The 9,713-nt window shown below is 42.1% G+C and overlaps 1 non-coding gene across 1 annotated transcript; it reads right to left on the reverse strand.

Annotated features, from left to right (window-relative positions):
* Positions 1-255: 255 nt before the first annotated feature.
* On the reverse strand, positions 256-328 carry TRNAW-CCA (transfer RNA tryptophan (anticodon CCA)). The gene has a single exon. It is a non-coding gene; the product is annotated as a tRNA-Trp (tRNA).
* Between the last annotated feature and the right edge of the window lie 9,385 nt (positions 329-9,713).

A 9,713-nucleotide genomic window follows, 5' to 3' on the forward strand; every position in this document is an offset into this window, starting at 1 on the left:
TTAATTATATCCTAACTGTAGTCACCATGCTGTGCCTTAGAGTCTCAGAACTTATTTATTTTATAGCTAGAAGCTTGTACCCTGTGACCATCATCTCCCCATTTCCCTCATCCTGCAGCTCTTGGCAGTCACCATTTTACTGTTTCAAAGTTTGGCTTAAAAAAAAAATTTATTTTGCTGCACTATGTCTCAGTTGTGGCACTGGAGATCTTCATTGCCTCATGTACGATCTTTGTTGTAGCATGTGGGATCTAGTTCCCTGACCAGGGATCGAACCTGGGCCTCCTGCATTGGAAGCCAAGAATCTTAGCCACTGGACCACCAGGGAAGTCCCAAAGTTTGGCTTTTTTTTCTTTAAAGATACCACAGATAAATGAGATCATACAGTATATGTCTTCTTCTGTCTGATTTATTTCACTTAGCATAATGCCTTCAAGGTCCATCCATGTTGTCAAAAGTAGAAGAAGTGAATGTAAAAATGGAAGCATTATGGAATGAATAATATTGATCAATGTTCTGAGAATATAGATTTTAGCATTTTAAATCCTTCTCATCCTATCTGAACCTGGAAAATCTGGTTATTTGATGATCTTTCAAAAACTAGCAGGGCATATAGAGATTAAGAAGAAGTATATTATGGCATGGGGCTTCCCAGGTGGCACAGTGAAGAATCAGCCTGCTGATGTAGGAGACACAAGAGACGCAGGTTTGATCCCTGGGTTGGGAAGATGCCCTGGAGAAGGAAATGGCAACCCACTCCAGTATTCTTGCCTGGAAAATTTCATAGATAGAGGAGCCTGACAGGCTATAATCCAAGGGATCACAAAGATTTGGACACAGCTGAGTGACTAAGCACAGCACACAGCAAATTATGGCATATGTTTACTTCTTTATACAGAAAATCAGACCAACCTAAAGTTTGTATTAATCAAATACTTGATTCAGTATCTAGAAGTTGACCTTTGAGGACCCTTAAGCTGCACTTAATATGACCCCATTTATCACTTGTATGTATTCATGTTTGTTATGGAATTTTTGTCTTTGTTATATTTTCTTCTTGCTAGTCATTTCTAAATGACTCTCCACTTTCACTTTCATCAAGAGGCTTTTTAGTTCCTCTTCACTTTCTGCCATAAGGGTGGTGTCATCTGTGTATCTGAGGTTATTGATATTTCTCCCAGCAATCTTGATTCCAGCTTGTGTTTCTTCCAGTCCAGCGTTTTTCATGATGTACTCTAAGTGCTAGAACACAGAATTGGCTGTCAATAGTGTGGTTCACCTAATATTTCCATCTTTCTTTCTTTAAGATTCATGTAGAACTTTACCCTCACCTCCTACTATGAGCACCACCATCTGATTTGCTTTGTTGTTCAGTCACTAAGTTGAGTCCAACTCTTTGCAACCTCATGGACTGTAGCATGCCAAGCTTCCCTGTCCTTCACTATCTCCTGGAATTTGCTCAAACTTATGTCCATTGAGTTGATAATGCTATCTAACCATCTCATCCTCTGCTGCCCCCTTCTCCTTTTGCCGTCAATCTTTCCCAGCATCAGGGTCTTTTCCAATGAGTTGGCTCTATGCATCAGGTGGCCAAAGGACTGGAGCTTCAGCATCAGTCCTTCCAATGAATATTCAGGGTTGATTTCCTTTAGGATTGACTGCTTTGATCTCCTTGCAGTCCAAGGGTCTCTCAAGAGTCTTCTCGAGCACAATTCAAAAGCATCAGTTATTCACCACTCAGCCTTCCTTATGGTCCAACTCTCACATCTGTACATGACTACTGGGAAAACCATAGCTTGCTTTGGTCATTGAAATCTTAGGAGAAGAGATGTGTGGGAATAAAGAGTTAGTGCATGATTTGTTCCATTCATATGTTGAAATGAAGCCTGAGTTTCAGAGTGACTAAGATCCCAGCAGAATTATTTTGGAAATCAAAAGTGTGTGATACATGGAACTTTGTGCAGCACAGCTTCTGAGATTTGGAGGTTGCTTCTTTTTGCAGCGTAATCTGCCCAATTCTGACTGATACCACCAGTAAAAACAATTCTGTTTCCTTGTATTTTGTGAAAACCAGAGAAGTAAACAGAGCAGCCTATAGAATCCTGGAAACAGAGTTAATAGAAGTCATTATTTTTTGGTTCTGTGTTCTTTTTAGCTAAGCTGTCATTTTCCATTTATGCCTTTCAGTTACTGTATCAAACAACAATTACCCAAGGAATTTTTTGATTTGTGCTTTGTGTTATATCTGAATAGCATTTTATAGAAATGCTTTTCCTTTTAACTGACTTTAAGAGAATTATGGGAGAATTTTACATCATTCTCTTCCCAAAGAAGCACATCTCCAGATTTATCATAAAGCCACTGAAAAAGCAAGATTTGCTTTATAGGAAATTTCAGGAACATATGTATTTTAAACTCATCACACTGTGCAGGATTATAGTAAATATGTAAAAGATGAAAGGGAGTGTATTCTTGACTCAAAATCATAGCCTGCCCACAATCACCATGAGTGAGTCAAATGGGTAGAACATAAAATACATTCACTTCTGGTTGAGGATTCTTCACGTAGTTTAATTACATTTTCAAGCAGTCTCATAAAGGTATGCAAACTTTGTTCACTAGGGACATCATAAAAATAAACTGAAGATCAAGTGTGTGCAAGTGTTATACTGTGTATAGAAAAATGCAATCTGGTGGAATAAAAATTGCCTCCCTAGTAGCTTTATTGCTATAAAGCATTTAATCACTTTAAATTGTCTTTGCTTAAATAGCTTACAATAGGATCTCAAGGTACCCACAGTTCTTTAGAACTGCCATGAACTGCTCACAGTATTTGTGTTTATTACAAAGCTAGGGAGCAGAAAGTCAAGTCGCTCAGTCGTGTCCAACTCTTTGCGACCCCATGGACTGTAGCCTACGAGGTTCCTCCATCCATGGGATTTTCCAGGCAAGAATAGAGTGATCCACTATTATTCTTCAGTAGAACTCACAGAAGTGACTGTTTCATTGTCTTTGGTGCTTTGCGTGTTAAGTCACTTCAGTCATGTCCAACTCTTTGTGACCCCGTGGACTGTAGTCCACCAGGATCCTCTGTCCATGGAATTCTCCAGGCAAGAACACTGGAGTGGGTTGCCATCCCCTTTTCCAGAAGATCTTCGCATGGTTTTAGAATCAAGCATTTCTGAGTTTGAGTCCCAACAAGCATATAACCTTTCTGAGTCTGTTTCCTTTTATGTAAAAAGAAGATGATATTATTGCTGCTATGGAGGTTCAGTGGCCTAATGTATGAGGAGGGCCTGGCACAATGCCTTACATAATGCCCGTTAGTTCTTTCCATCCCCACTTTTCCTCCCCGCCCCCATTCCTTAGGCCAAATGTGAGAGCTATTCCACACTAAGTAAAGTCCTTTATTAGCTACTTAAGATTTAGTTCCCTGTCTGTAGAAGAGAGTGGGGATAAAAGCAGGAAGAATACATCAATAATTAGTCCAACTTTCCACCTTCTTCTTACAGGCAGGGAGTGAGTTGGGGAGTAGAATGCCAACATGCCTTCAAGTGGAATAGTCAAGAGACATGCCAAAATGGAAGTCACTCTGTCTTCACACACAGGTGCATCAGCACTGGGTATCGTCCTGGTGCTGGGAGAACGTCATAAAATATTCGATGCAGATTTGGGCCTAACATCCTTTTTCTGGCTTCATGGCACATGGACTAGAAAACAAGACACAGGCCAGAGTAGAATCATGAGAAGCCACCTGCATATCCTCACATCCGAATTCCCTGTTCTTCCAGTTCTCAAGGAAAGAAAGTTTGTTTCTCATTAGGAAATGATGCTGACAACTCAGCATCAGTTATAACCCAGGGAATAAGGGCAGGAAACAGAAGATCTAAAGAGCAAAGATGGCAAAATGCTGACCCAAAGGCTGACGAGAGCCTGCACAGATATTTTGCTTGGACTGAACAGAGATTTTTTTTTTTTTTTTTCAAAATTTGAATTGGTTCCAAACAATCTTTAGTGTTTATTATTAGGATATTTCACATAAAACCTTGATCTCAACTTCCTCTTGAAAAATTAGAATTGCTGGCAACAATGGGCTGATATCTCTGCCTAGTAACATACTCTGGAACAGAGGAGTGGCTGCTACTTTCACATAGCATATGTGCTCATCAACTGCCACAGTCTCTACCCGTCCCATTGTGTCCCTTTTGTTACCTTCAGGCCTGCTTTATTCATTCAGATTACTTTTCTAGTCTCTAGAGCCATTTGGAGTTTTTAAACTTTATTTATTTATTTTTGGCTGCTTTGGGTCTTCATTGTTGCATAGGCTTTCTCTAGTTGCTGTGAATGGGGGCTACTCTTCTTTGCAGTCTGCAGGCTTCTCATTGAAGTGGCTTCGGTCTTGTTGTGGAGCACGGGCTCTAGGGCACGTGGGCTTCAGTATTTGTGGCACATGGGCTTAGTTGCTCTGCAGCGTGTGGCCTCTTCCCAGACCAGGAATCAAACCTGTGTCTCCTGCGTTGGCAGGCGGATTCTTAACCAATGGGCCATCAGGGAAGGCCAACAGTCATTCAAACTTGAACCATGGTGTACAGTGATAACTGTTTAACAAGTGACTCTCTAGGGAAAAAAACTGACAATTTCCGATTTCTGTTATATAAATATCCCCAATATGGCCGATTTCAAACTACCAATGTGTTGTCATTTAACACAAAGTGGTTAAGAGATGCACATAATTGCCCCTCCCAAGCTGATGGGAGCTGGCATCAGAATACCACGGGCTCGAACCCACTCAAAAAAGCTTCAGCAAAACAAGTGGGATGACCAGGGTGTGAGCTAGGAATTCTTATGCACAGGCTAAGAGTCAGAAATCAACCAGAAAAAGTCAGGTTCAACACCTGACATGGAACCCATCATTAAGTCAACACTTCTTCCTTGTTCCCTACCTCTTTTTAAAAATCCCACAGGCAAATTATCCAGTTTGGGAGCATGGGTAATATGCAAGGGAGGTGTGGACTGATGAAGGGTTGGCACTAGCTTGATGAGGTCAGATGACAAAATACAGGCCCCCTGACAGTGCCGCTGAGTCGTTCTTTTCAGCTGAATAGTACACTGCTTTTCTCCTTATGAGAAGGAGACTAAGGGAGGGGACCAGGGAGGGCAGTGAGCTACCCATTTAGAAGCCAAGTTGGCAGTGAAAGGGAAATAGGCTGTGAATTACATCCAGAAACCTCTTCTCACACCAGAACTGCAGGGCTGCTGACCTCAAATGCAGAGGGCAAAGACCACAAATAGGGACATCCTCTTCTCACACCCCATGCTTAGAACAGTATTCTAGAAGGTGAAAACTCTACACACCTTCAAGGCAACTTAATCCAAATCTGATTAACCTACATGTGGAGAAACTGAGGCCCAGGGAGGAGGCAGAGAGTGGGTAGGTGGCTCAGCTGGGTCTAGAAGCCTGGTTTTCTGACCACCAGGCTCAGACCTTTTTTTCTACCGAACACTGTCTCTCAAGGAGTTAAAAAGTGAAAGATTCAGTCCACAAATGGGTGGTGTTGCCAAACCAGCAACATGAATAATATTTTTTGACTGAATCAACTGTCTGTTTAGGCATCATGTAGACACAGTCAAACACTCATCTCCAGTTTTCCCTGTGTTTGGATGGTTTTAAAACCTAGCAGAGAAGCTGCACGTCCAGGGAGTTTTGCCAAGAAAATCTGAAAATCTAAACAGCCACTCTCACATTGGCCCTATAACCAAGTGTCCAAGTCTTTTTTTTTTTTTTTCTTTCCTTTTTCATATTAGAGAAAATATGTTCTTGCTACAAGAGAAGAAGCATCAGAACCTGGATGGATCCTTGAACTGAGATCAGGATTCTGGGTTCCAGTCCTGACTTTGCTTTGGATGGGTCATATCCTGACCTTCCTGTGGACCTCAGTTTCCCCATCTGTTCCTTCAAGCTCTTTGATTGTAAAATCATATTCTGGGTGCCCAGTCACTCAGCCTGTTGGCATCTTCCAACCTGTGTTTCTTGGCCACAGAGCATTCTAGAAGCCAAGTGCCAGATATATGGCTGAACCTCTGAAATTCTGCTTGTTGGGCTTATTCTCCACAGCAGCTAATTTATACAGACAGGCCCCAAATGTCTGTACTCATGACAGACTTCTCCTCTCACTGCCTTTGAATTTTCCTGGTAACCTCTCAGTCATAAAAGCCGCCTGTAATCGAAAAAAAAAAATTCTCCAAGAATCATATCTTTAAAAATAAAAAAGCCTAAACCCAAATGAACCTTTTACTAGATTATGGGCTCCAGTGCTTATTCCTCAGGGGAGTCTTATGAAATCAGAGACAAAAACTTGAGAACAATCAGACAAAGAGAAATGTCAAGCAAAGGTTTGGGTTTATTTAATTTTAATGTTTTCAAATCCACCCTGAGTTGAGAGGGAGGGTGGAAAAAACACAGAGAAACCCCCCCTCCCAGCTGCAAAGCCCACGTGCTCAGCCATGCTTTTCTGTCATTTAGATTTCAGCTTTCCCCAATATTAATGGAACTTAAGCCAAACAAGAGTTCCTTTTATTCCTTCTACCCCTCTGCTCCATGCTTGCTAAGTCCTGTGCAAACTTGCCACAGTTCCTAAGCACATGGCTGTGAAATTATCAAGGCTGGACGAATGCCAGTACAAACCAATTTATTGGGGTCCTGAAATTAACTAAAACCTAGAAAGCCTGATTAATTGTGGCACAGCACAGCGAGGAGCATTCAGGGCGGGGGAAAGGGGCAGCAGGCCAGAGCACACGCAGGGCCTCCGTCCTGCCTCTTGATTTACAGGACACATAAAGAAGAGTTCCTTCTGTGCACAGGGTTGTGCTGCTCTTACTACGTATTCATCCCTAACCAAAATGTCACTGTGTCCAGCAGGGAAAATGGTAGTCAGTGTGTCTTAGCTACCTATGGAATCAGCCAATCCCATAATGGTAGTGCTTGGGATTAATTTAATTTAATTTGGGCTTCAGGCCCCCCATTTGGAGCGTCATCTTGGAGAGCCAGTGCTACTGTGGTTTCTCGGGGCACCTTACCACATAAGAGGAGGAATAGAGTGACTCTAGGGTAAATTGTTGGGGTCAGAAAAGATACTGGCGATTTCTCTGGTGGTCCAGTGGCTAAGACTCCCCACTCCCAACGTGGGGAGGGGCTGGTTCGATCCCTGGTCAGGGAACTAGATCCTTCATGCCACAACTAAGAGTTTCCATGGTGCAACTAGAGACCCTGCATGCCACAGCTAGGAATCCCTCCTGTCACAACTAAGACCCAGTGCAGCCAAATAAATATTAAAAACAAGAAGCTATTGGTGTCCCCCACAGACCAGTACCTTCTCAGTTCCTGTTCAAAACCATGCCAGACCAATCCACTGCAAAAAACACTCCTCATCTCCTGGGGCGGGCTCAGGGATGAATTAAAAGTTAGGCATTAGCAGATACAAACTACTATATATCAAATAAATAAACAACAATGTCCTACTGTATAGCATAGTGAACTATATTCAATATCTTGTAATAAAGTACAATGGGAAAGAATCTGAATATATATACATATGTAATAAATGTATATGTAACTGAATCAGTTTGCTATATACCAGAAACTAACACAGTATTGTAAATCAGTTATACTATATAAAAATTAAAAATAAAAAGACTCCTTGTCTATGGTGGGAATGTAAATTGATACAGCCACTACAGAGAACAGTATGGAAATTACTTTAAAAACTAAGAATAAACTACCATATGACCCAGCAATCACACTACTGGGTGTATACTCCCAGAAAACCATAATTCAAAAAGCACATGTACTCCAATGTTCACTGCAGCACTATTTACAATAGCCAGAACATGAAAGCAACCTAGATGTCCATCAATAGATCAAAGAAGTTATGGTGCATATATACAATGGAATATTACTCAGCCATAAAAAGAAATGAATTTAAGTCAGTTGTAGTGAGGTGGATGTACCTAGAGCCTGTTATACAGAGTGACTTCAGCAAGAGAAAAACAAATATCATATATTAACACCCACATGTATATATGGAATCTAGAAAAATGGTACTGACGAACCTATCTTCAGGGAAAGAATGGAGATGCAGATGTAGAAAACAGACTTGTAGACACAGCGGGGAAAGGAGAGGGTGGGACGAACTGAGAAAGTAGTATTGCCATACATACATCACCAAATGTAAAATAGCTAGCTAGTGGGAAGCTGCTATGTATTAATAGCACAGGGAGCCCAGCCTGGTGCTCTGTGACAAGCTAGTGTGGGGGTGGGATAGGGGAGTGGGAGGGAGGTTCAAGAAGGAGGGGATGTATATATCTATCTATCTATATCTATATCTATCTATCTATCTATCTATCTATATAGTTATGACTGACTTGTGTGGTAGTATGGCAGAAGCCAACACAACATTGTAAAGCAATTATCCTCCAGTTAAAAAAAAGACTCCTTGTTTAAAAGTATTAAGTACAATGTCTAAAGACTCCCAAAGTGTTTCCCAGTCAACACCCTTGAAGGCAGAGACAGTGGCAGCAAGGAGACTTCTCAAGCTTGGGAACGAGGCATGGCTATAAAGTGCTCAGTTGTCAGCAGGTGGGGGGTTTCCACTTCTACTCAGCTGTCTTAGAGCCCTGGCATGGGCATAGTGGTCTAATATGAAAGGTTCCAGAGTGCCAGACCCACTCTCACTGGTTTTCTTTGTCAGCTCCACATCCAGGCTGACTAAGCAGTATAGAAAGTGAAGTTGCTCAGTCGTGTCCGACTCTTTGCGAACTCAGGGACCATAGCCTACCAGGCTCCGCGGTCCATGGGATTTTCCAGGCAAGAATACTGGAGTGGGCTGCCATTGCCTTCTCTAGGGGATCTTCGCAACCCAGGGATCAAACCCAGGTCTCCTGCATTGCAGACAGATGCTATACCGTCTGAGCCACCAGGGAAGCCCAACTAAGCAGTATGCTCCTATGTAATTGTACCATTGTTATAGCACTGAAGTATTTCCTAGACGCTGGGTACAGTGCAGCTATCTCAGGCTTCCCCAAGTGTCCCCTGCAGACTCCACTGCTTCTGCCCCTCCTCTGGGACCCTTGAGCATTCTCTATGATCCACAGCTAACGGGTAAATGGCTGGCACAGCAGAAGGCCTTTAGTATCCTGTACCCATGGTCCTCCAGCATCTTTTCTGGTTGGTTATTGCCCAAGCTGGACCAGAAGGTAAGTATTTTGGAAATCACTTGGTCCCATCACTTCATGGCAAATAGATGGGGAAACAATGGAAACAGTGACAGACTTCATTTTCTTGGGCTCCAAAATCACTGTGGATGGTGACTGCAACCATGAAATTAAGACGCTTGCTCCTTGGAAGAAAAGCTATGACAAACCTAGACAGCATATTAAAAAGCAGAGACATTACTTTGCTGACAAAGGTCCATATAGTCAAAGCTATGGTTTTTCCAGTAGTCATATATGGATGTGAGAGTTGGACCATGAAGAAGGCTGAGCGAGAAGAATTAATGCTTTCGAACTGTGATGTTGGAGAAGACTCTTGAGAGTACCTTGGACTGCAAGAAGATCAAACCAATCAATCTTAAAGGAAATCAGTCCTGAACATTCACTAGAAGGACTGATGCTGAAGCTGAAGCTCCAATCCCTTTGCCCCCTTGATGCAAAGAATT

This window comes from Bos indicus, chromosome X (assembly GCF_029378745.1).
Source record: "Bos indicus isolate NIAB-ARS_2022 breed Sahiwal x Tharparkar chromosome X, NIAB-ARS_B.indTharparkar_mat_pri_1.0, whole genome shotgun sequence".
NCBI lineage: Eukaryota > Metazoa > Chordata > Mammalia > Artiodactyla > Bovidae > Bos > Bos indicus.